Below are 26,906 nucleotides of genomic sequence, written 5' to 3'. Positions count from 1 at the left end.
TAATTTACCCATTGCCTATACTCCCATTATATCTTGGAAGTAACTCACTTATTTTTTTTATTTTACAGGTTCATAGGTGGAAGGGACTTGCCCCGTCTCTGCCGAGACTTCAGACTTGAACTTTTGGGTTAATGCTGCAATGAGTTAAGACTTTGGGGGACCGTTGAAAAGAAATGATTGTATTTTACAGTGTGAGGACATGAGATTTGGGTGGAGCCAGGAGTGGAATGACATGGTTTGGCTCTGTGTCCCCAACCAGATCTCACGTTGAGTTGTGATCCCAAGTGTTGGAGGTGGGGCTTGGTGGGAAGTGACTGGATGATGAGGGTGACTTCTAATGGTTTAGCACCATCCCTATAGTACTGTATCACAGTAGAGTTCTTACAAGATCTGGTTTTTGCAAGTTTGTTGCACCTCTCCTCACTTCTGCCAGACATATAAAGACAGACCTTGCTTCCCCTTTGCCTTCCACCATGATTGTAAGTTTCCTGAGGCCTCCCTAGCATACAGAACTGTGAGTCAATTAAACTTCTTTTTTTTTTTATTTATAAATTAACCACTCTCAGATATGTCTTTATAACACTATAAGAATGGACTAATACACATACCAATCACAGTCTTGGACCACAGCACAATAAAAATTAAAATCCACACCAAGAATAAGTCTCAGAATTATACAATTACATGAAAACTAAACATCTTTCCCCTAAATGACTTTGAGTAAATAATAAAATTAAGACAGAAGAAAAAAAAAAAAGCCTTAAAACTAATTAAAACCATGATAGACCAGACCAGAAAATCTGCTACAGCAGTGTCAAGAGGAAAGTGTTAAATGCTTATGTAAGGAATGTAGAAAGATTTCAAATTATTTACCTAGCATCACACCTAGATAAAGTAGAAAAACAAGAGCAAACCAATAATAAAACTAACTGAAGAAATAACCAAAATCAGAGCTGAACTCAATGAAATTGGGATACAAAAATCCATACAAAAGATCAATTAAACCTAAAGTTCAAAAGAATGAACAACATTGGTAGACCATTAACTAGACTAGACGTAGTACAATGAAAAAAAAAATAGAGACGATCCAAATTAACACAATCAGAAACAACAAAAATGACATCACCACCAAACACAGAATTACAAAAAACACACAGAGACTATTATTAACACCTCTATGTATGCAAACTAGAAAACCTAGAAGAAATTAGTAACTCTCTAGAGGCATACAGCCTTCCAAGATTGAGGCAGAAAGATATTGAAATCCTCAACAGACCAATAATGAGTTCTGAAACAGAATCTGTAATTAAAAACGTATGAATCAAAAAAAAAAANAAAAAAAAAGCAAACAAGCCAAAAACACTGGACCAGATGGATTTGAAGCCAAATACTCACAAATGTACAAAGAAAAACTGTGTCAATCCTATTGAAATTATTCCAAATACCTGAGCATGAAAGACTCCTCCCTAGCTCATTTTATGAGGCCAACAATATTCTAATACCAAAAGCAAGCAGAGACACAGGAAAAAAACCAAAACATAACGAAACACCAGAAGCCAATACTCCTGATTAATAAAAAAAAAAAAAAAAACTCACAAAACAAGTCCAACAATACATTAAAAAGTTAATACACCATGACTAAGGAAGCTGTATCCATGGATTACAAGGTTACTTCAACATATGCAAATCAATAAATGTTAGTCACGCATAAACAACATTAAAAACAAAAACCATATGATCATCTTAATAGACAAAGAAAAGGCTTTCAATAAAATTTAACACCCCTTCATGATAAAAACACTCAACAAACTAGCCATTCAAGGAACATACCTCAAAATAATTAGAGCCATTAATGACAAACCCATAACCAACATCGTATTAAACACGCAAAAACCAAAAGCATTTTCCTTGAGAACCGGAGCTAGCTGATAATACTCTCACCACTCCTATTCAACATAATACTAGGAGTCCTAGCCAGAGCATTCAGTCAAGAGAAAGAATTAAACATCATTCAAATAGGAAGATAGGATATCAACCTTTTTGTTTCAGATAATATGTTCTATACCTAAAAAATCCCTTAGTCTCTGCCCAAAGGCTTCTATATTGCATAAGCAACTTCAGTAAAGGGTCAGGATACAAAATAAACAGTCAAACTTCAGTAGCTTTTTTATATAACCAAAACATCTATCAATGGAGAAAGTGAAGAGATAATGTTAATCATTTTAGGAGCTTTATTTGCCAAACTAAAGGGCACATGACCCAGAGACAGGTCTATGGCTTTCTCCAAAGATGATTTTGAGGGTTTCAAATTTAAAGGGGAAAGGGTGGTATACTGAGAAGTACACAATTTTCTTGTAAGAGGGAGGTAGGGAAAAAAAGTTATTCACGCCTTTGTCTAGCTCAGTGAAATCTGCATTTTTACATAAGATAACATAGACAAAATTAGGCAAGGTAACAATCAGATATGCATTTGTGTCTGGTCGGCCAGGGGGCAACTGCACCTGTAAAGATAAGCTATCAATTGACATTGTCATGGTGAAATTTTAACAGAAACATCCTTGGGTAAAGGTCTTGTCTCAGTAGAATTTCCTTGTGAACAAAACAGAGGGAAGGCCTGTAGCTTTTTATTTTGTAGCCATCTTATTTAGGAACCAAAAGGGAAGGCATGTTTGTGTGACCCAGTTTACAGCTTGACTTTTTCCCTTTATCAGTGATTTCAGAACCCCAAAATTTATTTTTCTTTCACACATTCAAACTGAGAGCCAAATAAAGTTACAATCCCAATCCCAATATCCACAAAAAGAATAAAATACTGAGGAAGACAGCCAACCAGGTAGGTGCAACTCCATAATTGAGTTTGAAATTTTATTTGATTTTAACTAGCATTGAAGAAAGACTCATGTAGCTAGTGGCTGCCCTTCAGACACTGCAGGTCTCTCATTCATTTCCTTCTGCTGTGCCGAACCACTTCAGATTTTTGAACTTGGGCTCAGAATTTAATGCAGTGTACAGACTTTACTGCCAATCTATGTTGGGCATTCAGCATGAGAGTTAACAAATGTGTGTTTCTTTAAGTAAATGACATTATTTTTTGGTTTTGTTACAGTGTAACCTATCCTAATTTAGATGTACAGGTAAGATTGTTTTAGTTAACAGGCAGATGTACAAAAAATTAAATAACTCACTTTATAGTAATTATATAATTTTCTTGGAAAACAAATCTGCTAAATCTAGATAAATTTACTTGAGAAATTATATATATTTACATGTACACACATATATGTGTATATACAAATATATATGTGTACATCCGTTTATGTGTATTTATGTTTAGTATATAACCTTATTAAGTTATAAACTTTAAAAATTTTATATACATAGGAATCTAAAGAAATAGGAGATTGATGTTTCTTAAACAGATTGCAATTGTGTAAAATACAAAGAAACAAAAATGAGATATAAGCGTACAAAAATAATTAAAATATAATGTTGGTGTTCATTTTAAAATTCTAAACATGGATATTATGTTTTTACTATGTATAACTGAAATATGTATTTTGAAAGCACTATAAATAAAATAAGTTTTTAAGTTGTCACCTTCCATATTTTTATCTTATGGCTTTCTTCCTATTTAGCATTACTACTGCAAACACCTAAAATCTTCTATTCTCTCAGATTTATACCCTCACCACCATCTTTACTCATGTCTTTCTCTAATCATTACTTTCCAATGTAAGCAGTCCTGCCATGGTTTCCCAGAAGAACTTAACAATATTTTTGTCTTTAATTTCCATCTATCTTATCCTATTTAGGGTCTCATTCACTTATTTTCTGCATAACTGCTCAATATAGAAACGTAGATTTATAATTACTTGTCATCTGGATTAATGTTAAGTGATAAATGCAAATAGCCTCCTACTGCTTTCAATAGTTCTTATCATACTGTTTTATTTTTAACAACCAGACAATAGGTTTCAAATAATGTTTGTAATGGTAGATCAGCTCTTCAGCTCTAAAATGAATCACATTTCTCTGAAAGAATGTACAATTCACCTGTTCTAATCTCATCCTTTTTTGTCATCTGAATGATTCTTCATTATACTGGTTTTATGAGATAATCATTTTTATTCTTCTTTAATTTATGAAAAGACAGGAGAGGAAATAACAGATGCTAGAGAGAATATGGGGGAAATAAGAACATTTTTACACTATTGGTGGGAGTATAAATTAGTTCAACCATTGTGGAAGACAGTGTGGTGATTCCTCAAGGATCTAGAAACAGAAACATCATTTGACCCAGCAATCCCATTACTAGGTGTATAACCAGAGGATTATAAATCATTCTACAATAAAGACACATGCACACCTATGTTTATTGCAGCACTATTCACAATAGCAAAGACCTGGAACCAACCCAAATGTCCATCAATTGTAGACTGAATAAAGCAAATGTGGCACATATTCATCATGGAATTCTATGCACCCATAAAAAAGGATGAGTTCATGTCCTTTGCAGGGACATGGATGAAGCTCAGCAAACTATCACAGGAACAGAAAACCAAACACTGCATGCTCCCAGTCATAAATGGGAGTTACATAATGAGTACACATAGACAAAGGAAGGGAAACATCACACACCAGGGCCTGTTGAGTGGTTGTGGGAGTGGGGGTAGGGGAGGGATAGCATTAGGAGAAATACGTAATGTAGATGGCAGGTTGATTTATGCCACAAACCATTATGGCACATGTATACCTATGTAACAAACCTGCACATTCTGCACTTGTAACCCAGAACTTAAAGTATAATGGAAAGGGGAGAGGAAGGGGAAGGGGAGGGGAGGGGAAGGGGAAGGGGAGGGGAGGGGAGGAGAGTGGAGGGAGGGGGGGATGGGAAGGGAGGAGAGGGGAAGGGAGGGGAGGGGAGGGAATTAGAGAGACAGGTAATTAGAGAATCTCAATCCTTGTCACAGAGATAGTGCATGGTAAAACCAGCTTTTGAATCTTGTTGAGCCAGACACACAGCCTCTCAATAAGCAAATTGTTAAGAATATATGTGACTATCAGACAAATTTGCTTTAATGGGCTTTCCCTTTAAGTAGAGAATCTGGAAGCATATGCCTAAAAAGAAAAGTAGAAAAACAAAAAGATCCTTCTAAATAAGATATTAATGAAGATCACCTCTCCCTCCAAAATCCTAGAAATTCTGTATGAAATATTCCAAAGAAAATGTATATCTAGTCAAGTTGTTAAATAAATAAATAAATTAAAGAAATGGGTTACTAAAGGCAAAGAGGAAACTAAAATCTGGAGAAGAAAGCTCAAAGTGAATAGTATTTTGACCCTGAATGTTCAAGAGACAGTAACAGAAGTAGAAACAAATATATTGCTAGGTGATTTGATTCATTTTTAGTTTTAGTGTTTGTTAATTTTCATTTTGATATTTAAATTAACATTAATAGAAAAGTTGCAAAATACTAAATATTTCACAATTATTAGCAGTTTTAGCTGTTTGCATTATTTTCTATTTATTTATATACATATTTATATGTATGAAACAATATATACATATATGATTACTTCTGAAGCATTTGAGAATAAATTATAGACTTTATGCTGCTCCGTCCCTAAATTCTATATTGTGCATTTTTTAATAGCAAGATACTCTGTTTCATAACACAATTACTGACAGTGTTATATGTAAATTTTCATTGCAGCAAAAGAAGTAGCACTCAAATATTTTCTCCACAAGGCAATTTACTTCTACAGAAGGGTGCATCTCACAGATGGAGCAATGGTGAGTGTAAACCTGAACAGGGGAAGGGAAGAGGTTCTTATACCTGATGCTGCCCCTACTGCTATGTCATTTTCCTATTGGTTAGGGTTAGATCACACAATGTAAGCTAATTTCGATTGGCTATTTTAAAGAGACCACTGGTGTGGGCCAGAGTGGTGGGGCGAGTGTTTTGGCAGGAAAAGCAGTTATGGCAGAGTAGGTGACCAGGGGTGATAAGGTCAAAGCAGGTGACTGGGCTGAGTCAGGACAGAGCTGGGGACCAGGGGAACAGATTTGAACTACTGATTAGAACTGGCAGGAAACCTGTTTACCAAAACTAGAGGGAAGGGGGTGCGGAGAACCAGGGAGCTAAACTTTAAAATGGAGAATTAAAGAATAAGAGAGATGAACATTCTGACATACTGATTCTTTGAAGAGAAACTTGGAGTTCACTACATTTAACAACAACAATTCATGGCCCAAATTTAAACATTTCCAATTGTTCCAATACTGTCAGTTTTAGACCTTTCCTCCCTGGAACATGAAGCTATTCAGGATGCATGCATTGTGTTTGATGTTCATGTCTTTCTAGACTTCTTTAATCTGAAATAATTATTTAATCATGTCTGTTCCCTTATGATCATTACATTTTTAGACATATTCTTCGATTATTTTGTACTCTAGTTCATAATGTAGATTCACTGGATGTTTTATTATTATATTTAGATTTTTTTTCATTAAATTTTGCCAAGTATATCACAGGCATGATATGATCTGAGTATACACTTAAGAAACGACATATCGCCGGGCGCGGTGGCTCAAGCCTGTAATCCCAGCACTTTGGGAGGCCGAGGCGGGTGGATCACGAGGTCAAGAGATCGAGACCATCCTGGTCAACATGGTGAAACCCCGTCTCTACTAAAAATACAAAAAATTAGCTGGGCATGGTGGCGCGTGCCTGTAATCCCGGCTACTCAGGAGGCTGAGGCAGGAGAATTGCCTGAACCCAGGAGGCGGAGGTTGCGGTGAGCCGAGATCGCGCCATTGCACTCTAGCCTGGGTAACATGAGTGAAACTCCGTCTCAAAAAAAAAAAAAAAAAAAAGAAACGACATATCATGTCAGTTTGTCTAATTATTGGTGATATTCAATTTGTTCACTTATGTTAGTGAAAACCATGCTTCTTCAACACAAATTCACTCAACTCTCCTTGCAATTTATAAATAATTCGTGAAGAGGTACTTTGAGAATCTAAAATTCAGCTATTCCTCATCAAATTCTTGCCAACTCTCCTTAGCATTCATGATTTTTGCCTTAATCAAGTATGACTATTTTGGTAAAAAAAAATGTTTCTCTAATTCCACAAATCCTTCTACAATTATTATTTGTATTTGCACTGTAAGAAAAGGGTCAATTACTTCATTTAAGTACACATGTGAATATGTGTATGTATGTACTATTGATTGATTAGTTTTAATATCCCCTCAAGACAAGACAAAAAGCCCTGGGATTGTGGAATTCTAGCTTTGGAACTGGAAATGCCGACATATATGTTCAGGACCCTCTACTCAATCTGTAACTTAAAATACACCAAAAAATCTGAACCTCAGCCAGGAAAGATGGCCTAAAGTTTTTCTATGCCCAGAATTCTGAGTGCGTAAATGCATTTCCTGTAAAAAGTAATAAGTATTTTAAAAGTATGTTTGTGCTTGCTACCCGTTTTCAGTTTGACTTTACAGCATATACATGGCATAGAAATATCTGAGATTCAAAGGTAACATATAATTGTTACTGGTCTAGTTAAATCCCTTTATTTCCTGGAAGAAGACAACAGAAACCACCATTTTGAAATTATGTCAGTGAGTAGTTCTACAGAAAGTCCAATAATCAAAAGGTCAAAAATACAACAGTAAAAAATTAAACATTAAACATCAGAAAATATAACTGAACAAGAATATTAAAAATGCAAAGAATCTCTTATAATAAATACATGCTTAAAGTAACTGATGAAATAAAAAAAGAATGATATAGGCGGATATGAAAAGTAACTTAAACAATAAAAAAGAATCATTTAAAATGAAAAGGCAAAGGACTGATTAGATAACATATTTTACAACTAGAAGGCAACTGCAAGACGGATCAGAGGACACTATTCCTAGTAAGCCCATGTTGAATAATGAGATTAAAATACAAGAGTTCACCAGAAATGGAAAAAATAAGTGAAAGAAAGGTTAGACAAATGGAAAGAAGAGAGTTAGTTAAACATTCAAGTTAAACTAGAAATAAATGCATAATTTCATCAAATAAAACAAATTTGGACATAGTCAAGAAAAGGCTTTAATCAGAAAGAATATTGCATTCAGGGAAAGAGACAATTACTATAGAAAAAATATGTTCAGATCATAAGTTGTATAAGCTTTTCAAAAGTAAGGCAGAAATGGCGGGGTTTTTTTGGTTTGTTTGTTTTTGTTTGTTTGTTTTTTGTTTTTTGTTTTGTTTTGTTTTTTATGGGGAGGAAAGCCAAGTGTCAGAGTTGATGGGTTGAACAGTTAAGCAACGAAGGTCTTGTGAAAAGCAGAGTTTCAAGAGCGGGTATTGAGGAGATACTGTATGCCTCATCAACTTGATGGTGAGTCACACTGAGGGACCTGGGAGAAGGAGAAAAGCTGGACTAAACTTTGGTAAAGTTAGGTATTTTGTCCTGATATGTCAGTGGATCTAAAAAATTCAGCTTTTTTTTTCCCAAAGATGGTGAATCAGAGGCTTTAGCATGCCTCAGCCACTTAAATGTAGCAAGACACTGCATAAAGATAACTGTGAGCTTTAATTCAAGAAGGAAAGTGGGAATCTACAAGAATTGAAAGGGTACCTCAGATCCTGGGGAGGAGAATGCTGGAAAACAGTCCCCATGACAGCATGAGCGTAATAAAAGTGAATGAAGCCCCAACAGGTGAGAGTTGCAGAGAGCCTCACTCTGTGACTCACCTTTCCACTAGGGGTCCAAGCAACCCATGCTGAGGAAGAGCATTTTGTTTATCCCAATTTTGAGAGGTAACGTGGGGAGAGTCTTAGAGACACCATGAAGGAAAGACACTAGGAAAAGCTGCAAAACTTTTTTTCAGACCCAGGACTAAGAGCTGGATGACATTTTTAATCTGGGTGCATATAGTGTCAGCCATAATTTGACAACCCAGTAGTGTGGCCATGAAGACATTTTAGTCTTGAGTCAGAGATTGGAACACTTGCTGTGTAGCAGGGAGTGGATCTTCACAATTATACCTGGAAAGCACCTCAGCAATAGGGACTAGAATTGTGTTCTTCCTTATCACAAACTTGGAGTGGGAAGAGAGCCATTTTTCTTGGGTGGCGATACTTGCAGCCAGGACTAGCTTGGGTACTTAAAATCAGTTTGTGTGTGCCACTGATGTGTGCCCCATCCTGTTCTCCTGAGATCATTGTGCAGCAGAGCCCTGCCTGCTCCACTCCCAGGCAGAAATCCAGGTATTTCGAGCACCCATTTTTGCCTAGCCCAGTAGTGTGAGCTGTCCCACTCTTCAAGGACATAGATCATGGTGCACCAGGGCCTTCTCCACTCCATACCTATGCAGAAATCCTAGAATTTGTAGCATTTACTCATCTGGATCAATAGCCTGACTTACCCTGCCCTTCCTGTGCAGAGATCCTGCTGTAAGGAGGCCCTCTATGCTTTATACACAGGTAGATCTCCAGCCATTCAGAGCCCTGCTTGTCTGATTAAGCAGCCTGAGCCACTCTGCCCTTCATGACATAGCTCATGGTGCAGCAAAACCCTCACTACTCCATGCACAAGCAGATTTCTAGGTATTTGGAGCACATACCCTAAATCATCTCACTCAAGTTTAAATTTCCACAAATCTCTAGGGCAGGGGCAAAATGCCATCAGTCTCTTTGATAAAATGTAACAAAAGTCACCTTTGCTCCAGTTCCCAACAAGTTTCTCATTTCCCTTTGAGACCACCTCAGCCTGGACTTTATTGTCCATATGACTATCAGCATTTTCAGCAAAGACATTTTACAAGTCTTTAGGGAGTTCCAAACTTTCTCACATTTTCTTTTCTTTTCCCGAGCGTCCAAAAGTGTTCCAACCTCTGCATGTTATCTAGTTCCAGTCACTTCCATATTTTTGGGTATCTTTTCAGCAGTACCCAAATCCTGGTACCAATTTACTGTATTAGTTAATTTTCATGTTGCTGGTAAAGACATACCCAAGATTGGGCAATTTACAAAAAAAAAAAAGTGATTTAATGAATTTACAATTTCAAATGTCTAGGGAGGCCTCAAAATCATGGCAGAAGGTAAACATCACTTCTTATATGGCAGTGGCAAGAGAGAGCTTGTGCAGGGAACTCCCATTTTTTAAAGCATCAGATCTCATGAAACCCATTTACTATCACAAGAATAGCACAGGAAAGACCGGCCCCCACAATTCAATCACCTGCCACCAGGTTTCTCCCATGACATGTGGGAACTGTGGGAGTTAAAATTCAAGATGAGATTTGGGTGGGGACACAGCCAAACCATATCAAAGCCCTGACTGCTACATGCGGAGGCAGATCTCTAGGCATTCAGGACACTTGTTTTCTGGTTATCAAACTGAGTCCCCCATTCCTCTTATGAAGAGATCTTGGTCCTGGGGATTCATTCCACTCCACATCCAGGCAGACCTCCACCTTTCTGGAACATCTGCTCTCCTGGGTTAGGAGTTTAGGCCATCCCCCATCCCTATGCAAGGAACTTGGGGCCAAGGAGTTCTTCCAGATACCCAGGAACACCTTTGGGCACTTGGTGGCCACCAATGTGATTCTCCCTCAGTGCTGGTGGCTGTTCTTGCTATCGGTTGACTGTAGTTGGACCTTCCTGGTCCAGTGTTCCCAATCATGGGCCCCAATTCTCTGGGGCTAAGTAGGGAGCTCAGACCACTTTACATTCCATGAATCAGTAAATTTGTGAGGCAACAGAGAGCTTCTGCCAATAAACAAGGATGATGTACATACATAGCCATGTTGGCCACAGCAGGTTTTTACCTATAAGCACCATATATTTGCTCGTAGATTGAACTGCACAGCCCAGTGTAAAACCCAATGGTATAAAGAAGGGCATAGGGCTATTTAAACAAAACCATGAGACCTTACCGTGCATTCTCTATAGTTGCAACCCAGACATGACAGATAAATATTTCAAAGCATGGATTGCAAGGAACCTCAAGGAAATCCAAGAAAAGTGAAAGCAGACACAATGAAACTTCTAAAGCAATCCAGGAGATAATGGAATAGATCAATGTCTTAGAATAAAATCAATCAGAGCTTCTGAAGTTAAAACACCCACTTAAGAAATTTTAAAATATAAGTAAAAGCTTTTCAACAGACTGCACCAAGCAGAAGGACTACATTCAGGGCTGGAAGAATGGGCTTTTGAGATAAGTCAGTCAAACAAAAATTTTAAAAAAAGTTTTAAAAATGAACAAAGTCTTCAAGAAACATAGGAATATATAAAAGAACCAAATCTGTAAAATATTGCCAGTCCTGAGAGAGAAGAAAAAATTAACCTGGAAAACATATTTGAGGGAATAATTTAAGTAAACTTCTCTAATCTTCTAAAGAAGTAGACATCCAGATACAAGAAATGCAGAAAACACCTGAGATACTATTGAAAATTAACACCACCAAGACACATAGTCACCAGACTGTCCAAGGTCAACTCTAAAAAAATCGTAAAGGTAGCTTGAGAAAAAGGTCAGATCACATATAAAGGGAACCCAATCAGGCTTACAGTGAATTTATCAGCAGAAAGTTTACAAGTTAGAGGAGATTGGGGGCCTATTGTCTACATTCTTAAAGAAAAGAAATTCTCACAAAAAAATTCATATCCCACCAAATTAAGATTTATAAGCACAGGAGAAATAAAATCATTCCCAGAAAAGCATTCACTAAAGGAATTTGTTACCAGTAGAACTGTCTTATAAGAGATCCTTAAGAAAGTTCTAAACACGGAAACAAAAGAATGACTTCTGCTACCAAATACACAAACTTAAGTACATAGTTCACAGATCCTATAAAGCAACCACAAAATAGAAACTAAACTGCATTTAGCTAACAACTTCATGGAAGTACCAAAACCTCAAATAACAATATTAACCTTCATTATACACTCTTGAAATGCTCCACTTAAAAGGCACAGAGTGTCTTTTAGGTTGGATAGAAAACATGACTCATCTGTTTGCTGTCTTCAAGAGACCAATCTCACACATAATGACACCCATAAGCTCAAAGTAAAGGATTAGAGAAAGATCTACCATGCAAATAAAAACAACAACAACAACAAAAGAGCAGGGGTTGCTATTCAAATAGCAGATAAAACAGACTTTACCAAAAGCAGTACAAATTGGCAAAGAAAGACATTATATATTGATATAGGGTTCAAGACAACAAGATGCCTTAAATATATTAAATACGTATGTACCTGCACTAGAGCACCCAGATTTATAAAAGAATTACTTCTAGATCTACACAAAGACTTAGCCACACAATAATAGTGGGGGAGTTGAGCACCATGCTGACAGTGTTAGACAGATCATCAAGGTAGAAAAATAACAAAAGAATTCTGGATTTAAATTTGACACTCAACCTATTGAACATAATTGCATCAAGAGAATACTCTATCCATAAACCACAGAATATACATTCTTCTTTTATGCACATGGAACATATTCCAAGATCATGTACATGCTCAGCCATAAAGCATGTCTCAATACATTCAAAAACTGAAATCATGCCAACCATACTCTTGGACCACAGTGAAATGAAAATAGAAATAAATACCCAGAAGATCTCTGAAAAACACAGTTACAAGGAATCAAAAAACTTATTCCTGAATTAGTTTTGGGCAAACAATATAATTATGGCAGAAATTTAAAAATTATTTGAAATAATTGGAAATGGAGACACAACAAACCAAGAAACTATGGTATGCAGCAAAAGCAGTGGTAAGAAGAATGTTTATAGTACTAAATATCTATTTTTAAAAGCTGGAATGGCTAGGTGTCATGGCCCATGCTTATCTATAATCTTAGCACTTAGGGAGTAAAGGCAGGTAGATTGCTTGAGTCCAGGAGTTTGAGATCATCCTGGATATAGTGAGACCCCAATCACTAAAAATAAATAAATAAATAAAAATTAGCCAGGCATGGTGGCATATGCCCATAGTCCCAGATACTCAGGAAGAACAAGTAGAAGAAGAACTTGAGTCTAGGAGTTTGAAGCTTCAGTCAGCTATGTTTACACCACTGCAGGCTGGGTGACAGAGTGAGACCCTGTCTCAGAAAAAAAAAACAAAAAACAAGAGGAAAAATTTCAAGATAACAACCTAACTTCATATCTAAAGGAACTAGAGAAGCAAAAACTAACCCAAGAAGGAAAGAAATAATTAAAATCAGAACAGAACTAAAGAAAATTGAGATGTGAAAATCCATACAAAAATCAACAATAGCAAAAGTTGATTTTTAAAAAGGTAAATAAGATTGGTAGAATTCAATATAGCTTGATTAAGAAAGGACAGAAAGAGAGAGAAGATCCAGATAGGCACAGTCAGAAACCAAAAAACGATTACATTACTAGTAACCCCACAGAAATACAAAAGATCCTCTGAGACTTTTTTTTTTTTTTTTTTTTTTTTTGAGATGGAGCCTCGCTCGTGTTGCCCAAGCTGGAGGGCAATGGCGCAATCTCAGCTCACTGCAACCTCCGCCTCCTGGGTTCAAGTGATTCTCCTGCCTCAGCCTCCCAAGTAGCTGGGATTACAGGCGCCTGTTACTACATTAGGCGAATTTTTTGTATTTTTAGTAGAGATGGGGTTTCACTACGTTGGTCAGGCTAGTCTCAAATTCCTGAACCCAGGTGATCCACCCACATCACCTCCCAAAGTGCTGGGATTAGAGGTGTGAGCCACCATGCCTGGCTCTCCAAGACTTTTATGAATAAAAACTAGAAAATCTAAAGATAATGAATAAATTCCTAAAAACACACAATCTCCAAAGATTGAATCAGGAAGGATTTAAAACCATGAACAGACCAATACTGAGTTCCAAAACTGATTCTGTAATGAAAAACCTACCACCTAAAAAAAAAAAAAAAAAGTCCCAGACAAAATAGATTCACAGCCAAATTCTATTAGTCAAAGAAGACTTTTTTTCCATTTCTTCTAAAACTATTCCAAAAAATCTAGAAGGGACTCCTCTTATACTCTTCTATGAAACAAGCATTACCTTGATACCACAACCTGAAAAAATACGATATTAAAAGAAAATTAAAGGCAAATACTCCTCATGAACACAGACACAAAAATTCTCAAAAAAAAATAAAATAAATAAAATAAAAAACTAGCCAACTGAGTCAAACTGTAAATAAAAATTAATTCAAAATTTATTCAATATGATCAAGTGGGCTTCATTCTTGGAATGCTAGATTGGTTCAACATATGCAAATCAATAAATATGATTCACTACATAAACAGAATTAAAAGCAAAATCCATATGATCATCTCAACAGATGCATAAAAGGCTTTCCATAAAATTCAACATCCCTTCCTGATAACCTTCAGCAAACTAGCCATCAAAGGAATATACCTCAAAATAATAAGAGCCATTTATGACACATCCACAACCAATATCATACTAAATTGGCAAAAACTGGAACAAGACAAAGATAATCATTCTATCACTTCTTTTCAACATAGTCTTGTAAGCCCTAGTCTGAGCAATCAGCCAAAAGAAATAAATAAAAGATATTCAAATAGGAAAATTTGACTTTTACGTCAAACTATCTTTATTCACTGACAATATGATTCTCTGCTTAGAAAGCCCTAAGGACTGGGCCAAAACATTCCTGGAACTCATAAACAACTTCAGTAAAATCTCAGGATGTAAAATCATTGTATGAAAATCAGTAGCATTTCTATACACTGATAAAATTCAAACTGGAGGCAAATGAAAAATAAAATCCCTTACACAATAGCCACAAAAAATTAAATAAAGTATCCAGCAGTATATTTAACTAAGGAGGTGAAATATCTCTACAAGTAGAACTACAAAACACTGCACAAAAGTAATCATAGATGACACAAATTAATGGAAAAAATATTCCACATTCATGTATTCAAAGACTCAATATTGTTAAAATGGCCATACTGACCAAAGCAATCTTCAGATTAAATGCTATTCTCATCAAAATACCTATGTCACTTTTCACTAGAAAAAAACTACTCTAAAATTCATATGGAACCAAAAAAACACTTTAATTTGTGGTATTCACATTACTGCACTTCAAGCTATACTGTAAGAATACAATACTCAAACCAGCATGGCACTGGTACAAAAACAGACAAATAACAGAACAGAATAGAGAACCCAGAAATAAAACTGTACACTTAGATCTTGGACAAAGTTGACAAAAATAAACAAATGGTAAAGAACTCCTTGTTCAGTAAAAGGTGCTGGGATAGCTGGATAGCCATATGAATCCCTATTGAATCTCTACCCCTCACCATATAAAAAAATTAACTCAAGATGGATCAAAGTTTTTAATGTAAGACCCGAAACTATAAGAATCCTGGGAAAAAACAAACAAACAAAAAAACACCTTGAAACACTATTTGGCCTTGCAAAAACATTTATGAATGAGTCATCAAAAGCAATTGCTGCAAAAAGAAAAATTGACAAGTGGAACCAAATAAAGCACTTCTGTTCAGCATGATACAATATCATCTGAGTCACATATTCACAAAATATGTATCCAACAAAGGTCTAATATACAGAATCAATAGTGAACTTAATTCAACAACCCCATTTAAAAATGGGCAAAATACATGAACAGACACTTATCTACAGAAGACCTGCAAGTGCCCAACAAACGTATGAGAAAATGTTCATCATCACTAATCACAGAAATGTAAGTCAGAACCACAGTAAGATACTTTCTTACACCAGTCAGAATGAAATTATTAAGAAGTCAATAAACAACAGATACTGCAAAGGTTGTAGAGAAAAGTGAACACTTATACACTGTTGATTGGAATGTGTATTAGTTCAGCCACTGTGGAAAGCAGTTTGGTGATTTCTCAATGAACTTTAAACAGAACTACCAATCAACTCAGCAATCCCTTTTACTCGGCATCCCTTTGGATGTATACCCCATCACTAGGTATACTTCCAAAAAAAAATAATTCTACCAAAAAGACACATGCACTTGCATATTCATCACAGCACTATTCACAATAACAAAGACTAGAAAACAACTTAGGTGTTCATCAATGGTGAATTAGAAGAAGAAAATGTGAGCCAGGCATGTGGTTCACACCTGTAATCCTAGTACTTTGGGAGGCCAAAGTGTGTGGATCACTTGAGGTCAGGAGTTCAAGACTACCCTGGCCAATATGGCTAAACCCTGTCTCTACTAAAAATACAAAGAAACAAAAAGCTGGGTGTGGTGGTGCATGCCTGTAATCCCATCTACACTGGAGGCTGAGGCAGAAGAATGCCTTGAACCCAAGAGGCAGATATTGCAGTGAGCCAGGATCATGCCGCAGCACTTTAGCCTGGGCAACAGAGCAAGACTCTGTCTAAAAAATAAAAAAGTACAAGAAAATGTGGTACATACATCATGGAATACTACACAGCGCTAAAAAAGAATAAAAACCATGGCCTTTGCAACAGCATGGATGCAGTTGGAGGCCACTATCCTAAGAAAATTAACATAGAAACAAAAAACTACTGCATGTTCTCACTTATAAGTGGAAGCTACACATCATGTACTCATAGATATAAAGATTGGAACAATAGAAACTTGGGACTACTGTTGGAAGGAGGAAGGGGTAAGAGTTGAAAAACTATTAGATACTGTGCTCAATCTCTGTATGACAATATCATTCATATCCCAAATTCATCATCACACAATATACTCGGGCAACATCCCGAATTCATCATCACACAATATACTCGGGCAACAAACCTGTACATGTTCCCTCTGAATCTAAAATAAAAATTGAAAAATAAAATAAATAACCAAAATTATTTTTATTAATAAATCAAACATCACATGTTAAAGAAAAACTTTCCAATAATCCAACTGCTTTCATCCCTTTTCCCCAGCTTTATATTCCTGGGTTCATAATGTTTACTATTTAATTTGGAATGGTTTTGAAATAAATCAGCAACTGGTTTGATACCCCTCTGTAAGAATTTAGTTCTGAGTTTACTTTGCTGACTCATATACTGCTTGTTTATATGATCTCCATTTTAAACTTGGGTATAATACAGATTTTGAAATTATAACACATATCTCATTTGTGATTGTGTTTGTTCTCCTTTTTGCATAGGTAATTTTTCTAAAAAGCAGGTAGACATATTTTACATTTTAAAAACGCCTTTTGGTATACTTTCAATTAACAATGTAGTTGATTCAACAAACTGAAGTGTTTTTAGAGACTTAAAAACAAGTTCACGTGATCATTTAGGATGCAAAGAAGGGGAATGTAGAGGGTATGTGTCTGGTTTTGTCATTGGTACACAAGAAGAGCATCGTTACATCTTCCCTAAACATATGGGGAACATAAGAAGCAGAGGCATTTCTTAAGCCATCGTTGTTTTCCAGGATCACAGGACTCCAATAAAGTTCCAAAGTATTGACTTTTAAACCAATATAATAAAATGAGAAATGGAAAAACATACTCTAGTTTGTGCTTTAGAGAAGAGTGAGCAATGTGGACAAAATATAATGAAAAATTTCCTGTTCAATTAACTTTTTTCTAGTGAAAGTTATGCACTGGGAAATGTCGAAAGCTCAAAAGTAAAATGGATAAAGCAGACTGGGCACGGTGGCTCAGGCCTGTAATCCTAGCCCTTTGGCAGGATAAGGCAGGTAGATCACTTGAAGCCAGGGGTTTGGCAGCCTGGGAAACATGGCAAAACCCTACCTCTACTAAAAATACAAAAATTAGCCAGATGTGGTGATGCATGTCTGTGGTTCCAGCTACTCAGGGGACTAAGGCATGAGAATCGTTTGATTCTGAGAGGTACAGGTTGCAGTGAGCAGAGATCCCACCAGTATACTCCAGCCTGGGCAACAGAGCAAGACCTTGCCTCAAAAAAAAAAAAAAAAGAAAAAAAGATACTAACTTCAAAGGGCTTCCCATCTATTGCAAGAGATTATTTGAATCCTATATAATAGCTTGTATAACTTAGATATAAATTAAAGGCTTTTGTAGCCCAGAGGAGGAAAATGAATTCTTTTTAGATGTGGACACACATTAATTCCTGAAGATGTATTTGAGTCAGCTCAATCTAATAAAGCTTTGCTCTTTTCAAATTGCTTTCACATATGTAATCTCACTTAAAAATTATAAATCATCATGAGTTAATCATAGCAGGTATTATTTTCATCATTTTGCAGTTCAAGAAATAAGGCCAATGAATGATGGGATTAATTCTCCAGGCTCCGGTTTGGTTGACTGCTTGTGCAGTGATTTTTTTTTCTCCTCCTCTGTCTTATAATAAGGGCAGTTTAGGTTGGAGAGTGTAATGAAAGAAGCAGATTTTACTCAAAACAGAAGAAGTTGAAAGGAGAGAAAAGGGAATAAAGAAATTAAACAAGTAAAAGTAATATGTACCATTGAGCCTAGGGTTTGAGTAGAAACATAATTTAATAACTCTGGGAGAATAAATGAGACCACCACTGATTATGGTTGTGCATGGCATACCCTTACGCAGTCAAGTGTCTGGAGATTTCTGGCAACACTTAGGCAATGTCTTTATTTTCTCTCAAATATAATCCTAAATCAATTACTCTCTATAAACCTTGATTTTCAACCTAGTTGGTCCTCTGTATTTCTCTTTCAGTACCTCAATTACATTTTTATTAATAATTTCTTCAATATGAATTTTCAAAAAAAGTTGAGTATATATACAATATAATATGCATATATTTTATACACACATATATGTATATATATTGTATATAAAATGATTATACTCAGAAATAATGCAAACTACCATTATGGGCCTACAGCTGACACTGAAAAGATTAACATACTTGTTATCACACAGTTCTAATGGTTCAAAGGAATTCCTAATAAGGTGAGATAAATATAATGCAACATTACTTATATATAATGAAATATTATGGATTGTATAGATTTTACAGGAAATTGATATTTTGTTTTTTAAAAATAATTCTTAAGGTTATTCTAATAAGTAGATGATTTCCAGTGAGTTGTAAAATAACATATTCAAGCTCATGCTGAAAACATCACATAATTTACATGATTGCACCTTAAGGAAACAAATTTGATTAATAATAGTATTTGCTTGGTAGTGTCATTAGATAAAAAAGAATCACCTTTTAAAAATTTAACCTTCTAGACAACTTACTTGTGTTTATCAGAATATCTTTTCTTCAGGAAGGAAATTTAGACATATTAATCATGTTTTGATAAAGATGGACTTGCAGTAAAAAATAGGTATTCACTCACACGTGGTTTTCCCATAGGCTTTTTTGGCTAAACATCTAATTTAATACAGCTATAGTTATTGTGATAAGGGCCAGAAGAAAAAAAATTAATTATTCAATGAAAGTTTACAGTGTCACACATGTACAAAAATTGAACCAATGCACACAAGTTTAGTCTTCACCATGGGAAGGCCTAGAAGGAGCTATAATTGAAATATCCTGAAAAAGAAACTGACATTTTCATTTGCCAATGACTTGTGGCAGATACACTGGCATAGACAGAATATCAGTATTAAAAAACACACATAAAGGAAAAATATGATATAGTATGGTAACTTGAAAATCTTGGTAATTATTTTCCTAAAGAAGCCCAGGCTACTGCTTAAAAAGTGAGAATATGAAACCCAAATGAGCAAATAAGTGTTCCCCATTTTATGTAACACTGTAATAATTTAAACATCATACAACCTAACCTATAACCTAAGCATGGACTCATGTAAAAGACATGTGCTAATCAATTTAAAATATCAGTTAACAAACGTTCACCAAGCAATAACTATTGCTACGGAGCAGGTACCAAAATGTATGGAATGTAAACCAACCCTGTTGTCCAAAATCCTTCAATTTATTAAATAAAAAAAAAAAGAAGAAGAAATAGAAAAAATTGGTTAAGAGCATGGCAATTATTTGAGGACATGTTAACGATAAACACTGTTGCTGATTTGTTCAGATTCTCTCTGAATCCCTTTTACAATCTTTATGCCTGTCTTTCAGCTTTTTTTGAAATTGTTTCTATCACCTGGCTCCTATAATCTCTGGGAGGTTACCATTGCGCTGCTAAAGATACATCATCCAAAGGAGCCTAGAACTAGACATTTCTAGGAGTTATATCCTGCCCTCACCCCACCCCATGCCAAGAGCAGTCAAGTGTTACTAAAGGATAAATAAATCACTGGTAAGTAGAATGGAAATCCATGTTGTGAAACAGGATAAACTCTTCCATGATAGACCTTCATAGGGGATTCAAGTGAATCTGGGTTTTCAACTCAATAATGCCTTTGCTTGACGTCTTCCATTGGTGCACAAATCCCGGTGACAGAAGCTGACTTAATAATTGCAAGATATATTGTATAATAAATAGTATATTGTTAATTGAAAATAACAAATGAAAATACACATGTTGATGCCTCAGAAGAGAGAGATATTATTGTGGGCTGGAATAGGCTAGCTTTATAACTAAGAAAGGTTTTGATGCTTGAAATAAGGATGGGGTTTAGGTGGAGAAAGGAAATTAGCTATTCTGACACAAGGAACAATGCAGAAAAATCTTTATGACAGAGTCTTCAAGTCTCTGTAGGGTTAGCAGAACAATTCAGGTAGAATAAAAGTCTTTATGATAACCGGTGATTTGCTTAGGAATAAAAGCCTTTAAAGATAAGAAATGACTTTCCTGGAAATAAATTATGGAGGTTCTTAAAACTGAAAAACAATTGTATTTAAGGAGCATAAGACATAACCAAAAATGTATTTTTTAGAATTGGAGAAATCATTTAAGATTTAGGAATAGAGGAGGGATATGATTGCAGTTGTGTTTTAGGATTCATCTACTGGTGGTTTTACTACATAATTTGAGGAAGAGGGAGAAAAGACAGAACAATGTATAGCATAATAAACATGTACCAACATGAAGTAACCAGTGGATCGAAACCTAGAATTTAGGCAAGAGTAGGGTAAAGAGTTGTTAAAAGGAATGGAAATTAAGATTTTTAGAATGACCAATGCTCTAAAGAGTTTTTAGAATCACTTATAAGATTTTGTGACTATTTTGATGGCAGGTGGTAAAGGTCTGAACAGGCATTAGAAAACATAAGAAACATAAAAATAAATACAATGAGACATTTTAATTCTTAGAGACTAAGCAATTCATAGTGCTGTCATCAGAAATGGGCATGTATTAAATCACAGGTCTAGTGGAAAGAACACAAAACTAGAATCCAAGAATCATCCATTTTACTAACTCTGTCTCCAAATCCGTCTTGTAATCTTATGTAAATCATACACTTTTCCAGGCTTTAAGAATTTATCTTCAGATAATTCTAATGACAATATATTTGTCAAGTTATCTTCTGACTCTTATGATATCAGGGAGAATATTAACAATTTTGATTTACATTTTTTCTTTAGAGAAAATGCTAGGACATATATATAGAATTACCTAGAAGGTAGTTACTAGAAATGTAGACGTGGTCTTGACAAGAAGCCTGGATTAGGGCAGGAGTTCCCCCACAAGGCATTTATTAACTGACAGAGACATTCAGGTTGCAACAACTGAGAAACTGCCACTGGTATATAGTGGGCAGAGGCCAACAATGCTGCTAAACATCCTAGAACACATGATAGGCTCCCACAACAAAGACATATTTATTCCAAAATGTCCATGGTACTCAGGCTGAGAATCCCTGAGCTAGATGTCATCATGATGGGGGGTAAAAGCATTGACATAATATATAAACAGATCACACCAATTCTAGTTGACTTTTAAAAGTTTTGGTTAGCTCTAACGAATAGTGTTTTCAAATCTACCTCTTATTCTTTCTTGCATCACATATCTTCTAAATATCTGCTTGATCCTAGTTTTAAAGTTGTAAGTCACCATACCTGACACACCAACCCTATAAGATTCATTTATTCCCTACAATCTACTCAGCTCTTGGCCCAGTGTCTGACCAGTGCTAGGCAAACAAGTGTAGTTGTAATATAATAAAGAGAATAATAAGTACTTTTATTATTTTTACTATTCTATTTCTTTTTTAACTTACTTCAAAGAAATACACACATTTTCCAGGAATACGAATTATCATCAAGTTCCAAAATTAGATACTAATGAATGAGAGATGTATGACACGTAATTGATGCTCACTGTATGTTTAGTGAATACTTATGTGAAACAGGTAGACTAGAAGGCTTGAGGAAATATGTTTTCATATCGAGATAAAGATGTTTAAAAGACTTTGAAAACAAGAAATAGTAGATACAATATCAACTGGCCATTAGGTATGCTTATCCCATTTTGTCAATATGACATTCAATTGTAAATTTTATGTGTATACTATGAACTTCAGTAAGACACTTTGATGGCAAGGTTAAAAATTAACTCTTATAGCCAAATAGCTGTTTGATGTTACCATTAAAATAACATCTAAATATGAATTTGTTAGAAGAAAAGAATGTTTGTTCTCTCCAATAATTTTTTCCTGATTCTCACCCATTTTGAGTATCATCCAGTGCTCACTTCAACTTAAGCTCAAAAGCTAAACATTATTTTGCTCTTTTCCTCATCCTGAAATCCAAAGGATCCATGCATTTGTTAGTAAAATCTCCAAACATAGAATTAATCCTTTTGACTCCATCGCTATTGATAATCCCTAACTCAAGATACCATTACCTACATTCTGGATTACAGCAACAGCTTCTTCGCTGACCTCTCTGCTTTCATGCTTGTTCCCAAACTCCCATTCTCCATATAGCAGCCTAAATAAAGTGAGGAAATTATAGGTTAACTGATAACATTTCTGCTTAAATATCTAAAACTTTATTTCTCCATTTAGTATAAACTCGTTAACACAGCACAATAGATTCTTTCGCTGCCTTCCTAGCATTATTCTGTCTTTCCCACAGAAGATTCCTACGGTTTCAGGGAAACGTTACCTTTACCACCTGGTTAGGAATACAGAACTAAAAATTTAAACAAAAACAGAAAATCCTGTCAGCATATGTTACTTTTAAGACCAAAGGATTGAACAAGGGAAGGCATGTGACTTAAACCTATCCAATCGAAGTGAATTTCAGACAAATTAGTGGAAATTGTGGAACACAAACTTTCCTATACTATGAGTGCTTGAACTTCTTCAGCAATTTTGATGTCAAGAGAAAAGAAAGAGTCTGAAGACATTCAAAACTATGGAGACAAAGAGCTGACGGAATTACAGGGAACAGAATTCTGCACAAACAACACTTGAAGTACCTCTGACTTTTGGGTTACAGTGGCCAATATAGTGGTTTCTTGTTTAAGTGAGTTATGGTTGGATTTTGTGACCAAAAACATTCTAAAGCAGCAGGGCTTAGCCCATTGCTGTCTCAGGACTCCTTTACACTCTCAAATATTAAGAACTCTATAAAGCTTTTCCTTATGTGAGTTTATCTGGTAATAATTTTAAAATAGCATCCATAACCTCATTACCTATTAAGATAAAGAGCATATATTTGTAAAAAACAAACTGTTTTTCAAAGTAATACGCTCAGTGAAAGAATGACACTATTTTACATGTTTGCAAATCTCTTTAACATGTGGCTTAATAAAAGACAAATGGAATCCCCTATCTGCTTCTACATTACATCTGCTGCAATTTTTTTTTACCATTATAAAGAAAATCTGATCACACCAGAGTATCTAATTCTAAAGAACATATACAAATGGCCAATAGGCCATTTTCATATGAAAAGAAGTTTAAATCAGTAATCATTACAGAAACACAAAGCAACAATGAAATATCATCTCACACATGTTACAATGGCTATTCTTTGAAAAAAAAATAAAAGACATATGTTGGTGAGGATGTGGAGAAACTGCAACTCTTATATACTGTTGGGAGTGCAAAATGGTGTGGCCCCTAACCATGACGGAGTTTCCTCAGAAAATTAAAAATAGATCTCCCATATGATCCAGTAATCCCATTTCTGGGTACTTATTCCAAAGGATTGAAATTAAGGTCTTGGAAAGATACTAGGAATCTCTTATTAATTGCAATCCTATTCACAATAGTCAAGATGTAGAAATAACCTAAATATTCACACATAAAAGAATGCCTTTTTTAAAATGAGGAATACACACACAAGGCAATATTATTTAGCCATAATGAAAGAAAAATATCCCACAATACATAACAACATGGATGAACCTTAAGGACATTATTTTAAGAGAAATAAGCCTTTCACAGAAGGAAAAATACATGATTCTACTTCCATAAGATATCTAAAATAGTCAAACTCAATGAAGCAAAGAATCAAGCTTGTGGGCACCTTGCTTAGACTTCTCAGCCTCCAGAACAGTGAGAAATAAATGTCTGTTCTTTAAAGTTTGCAGTCTATGGCTCTTTCTTATTGCAGCCTGAGCTGACTAAGATACTCTTACACCCCCAATTTCCTCCTCTAGGTTTGATTTCAATCTGTTCTCTTAAATCCCATCATCTTAAAAATATTAGTTTTCAACTATTTTTATTCTCCCTATAAAAATATTTACTTATTTTTGTTACCACTTCAGTCTGTTTAGTTGTTCAATAGATTAAGTAACTGACACTGAAATATACTGACATTTTCTCCAAATTTGAGACATAGAGGTTGATGAATTTTAGCCAAAAAAAAAAAAAAGCGTCGAATTTATACCCTCCCCTACAAAATGTTGTAGTAAAATAGATGTTTTCTTTGGCTGTTATAATTATTTACTTATTCCAGTGTGTAAAAGAAAAACGCTGACTCTGTAGCCACTGTGGGTATAACATGTGATTCATGATTCACATTGATGTCACTATTCAGTTGATTTTTTTTTTTTTTTTTTTTAGATTTAGTTACTTAAAGTTCATTACCTATGGAGTAAATGAATGAATCAGGTAGCACAAAAAAAAGGAATTGAAACCAGATGTTCTAGCAGTATTAAGAAATAGTTTGTCACAATCTGCCAGGAAGAAAGGAGACCACACTTAGTCATAAATTACATCCTACACATTAATTTGCACTCATTATAGTGGCATATAGGTCCAAGACTCTACTGATCTGAATAAGTGGAACAATGATATCTCACCACTTAGTACTGTTTGATAATGTTTTTTGCATTCCAATGAGAATAGAAATAAAGCCTTTGTGATTTTCCTAGGTAAGGCAAGGGAAACTGAATCAACAACATCTGCGATATTACTTCGTTTATGTGTGGCTTGTTAGAGAGAGAAGGAAAAATGCTGGCAGCACTCTGCAATTTTCATCTCTGCTGCAAAAGGGCACAATGATTTTTCACTTTACAAAAACAGTTACTATTAGTCTTGTCATACAAAACCATTTAACAGAGTTGATTTGGTATTGTATCACTAAAATTTCAGATGAAATAACTGTATTGTCATGCCAGAATCAGCCTGCATTTCTCTTGTATTCACGAAAGAAGGATGGGAAAAGGAGGAAATACGTATACATACACACACACACACACACACACACACACACACACACACGCACACACACCCCAAACAATTCTAAATAATTCAGCAAGCTAAAAATCTTGTTTTTGCCAGCAAACAAGCAATGCTAATACTTACATAGTCTATTTTCTCTGCTTCACTTCATCAGATAAAACCAAACTGGACACTGGGAGATACATTTTATGTGAACTGCGCAGGGAATTAGCACTGCAGTTTCCAGGGACAACAGTAATATTTGTGTGCTGGATTGCATTCATGTTATTTAAAGTAACTCAGATATTTCACAGCAAGCTGATTTAAGGAAACTGAAAATATTTCTTACATGGTTAAAACACGGTGGGATATTGTTTTGTGCCATTTCAAAATAATCAATTGTTAGGGATTTTATTCTACAGATTTTTAAATTTATATTATATAATTTAAAATAACTGTAGCAAATACTATAATGATATGGCCAATGGGCCAAATGATTTTTTATATATGGTATCAATCAAATTAGAAGGAACTAAGTTCTAACAATATGAAAACGTTTTTTAATAACTTGAGGTTTAGAAGACATTTTAATGTGTCTCTAAAAACACTATGACATTTTAAAAATTTTAATCTAAAACCGAATGCCTATTTTGAAGGAAATAAAAGTGGCTAAGATAAATTAATTGCCTACTGAGCCCCAGGATATTTTTCAATAGCGAGGTGTTGTATGCTATAGAAATATTTCCTGGGTTCAATCCAAGATGGCTGTTTAGGTACAGCTCGGAGTTGCAGCTCCCAGTGAAACTGCAGAGGGTGAGTGGACGCCGCATTTTTATAGCCCACGGACCAGGAGATTCCCAAGCATAGGAGACCCACGAGTCACCAACTAGGCTGTTTTGGCCTGCGCGGTTCTTTCCGTCGGCGGGGCTGCTTTGCACCTCGTGGCTGCTTTGTCGGCGGCGCAGCCGGCGGTTCTCTATACAAAATACACTGGTACGGGTGCTCTTTTGGCTGGCAATTGGAGCCCCGGGAAGCCGCATATTCATCTGATTAAAGAGGGGACTGAACAGGGAGCCAGGCCAGGAGATTCCTGAGCAAAAAAAGCACCACGAATCTCAGCGCCACTGTTTAAGCAGGCGCAGTAGGTCCTCGCACGGGAAACAGATTCTGCAGGCGACTGGAACACCTGGGATAAAGAAAGGAAAAAAAAAAAAAAAAAAGGCTCTGAAGCAGGGAGCCAGGCGATCAGGCTATGCTGGTCCCAACCCCACAAAAGAACAGCAATCAGAAACTCTCTGGATTGAGAGTTTCATAGCAAGCACAGCTGAACCCGGGACGGTCCAGATATGTGGGGGAGGGGCATCCACCATTACCAGGGCAC

At 35.6% G+C, this 26,906-nt stretch overlaps 1 long non-coding RNA gene across 1 annotated transcript in view; it reads right to left on the bottom strand.

The window, feature by feature from the left end:
• The window catches only part of LOC119473785, a 91,956-nt gene extending 66,157 nt beyond the window's left edge, over positions 1 to 25,799 (bottom strand). Inside the window, exons 1-2 of the long non-coding RNA XR_005203008.1 lie at positions 25,670 to 25,799; positions 22,790 to 22,838 (exon numbers count right to left, since the gene is read on the bottom strand). This is a non-coding gene — a long non-coding RNA (uncharacterized LOC119473785). The remainder of the gene's footprint in view (positions 1 to 22,789; positions 22,839 to 25,669) is intronic.
• Positions 25,800 to 26,906: the final 1,107 nt, after the last annotated feature.

This window comes from Cebus imitator, unplaced genomic scaffold (assembly GCF_001604975.1).
Source record: "Cebus imitator isolate Cc_AM_T3 unplaced genomic scaffold, Cebus_imitator-1.0 Scaffold184, whole genome shotgun sequence".
NCBI classification, from domain to species: Eukaryota; Metazoa; Chordata; class Mammalia; order Primates; family Cebidae; genus Cebus; species Cebus imitator.
The sequence above is the reverse complement of the archived record's forward strand: the minus strand, read 5'-3'. Positions and strand labels throughout refer to the sequence as shown.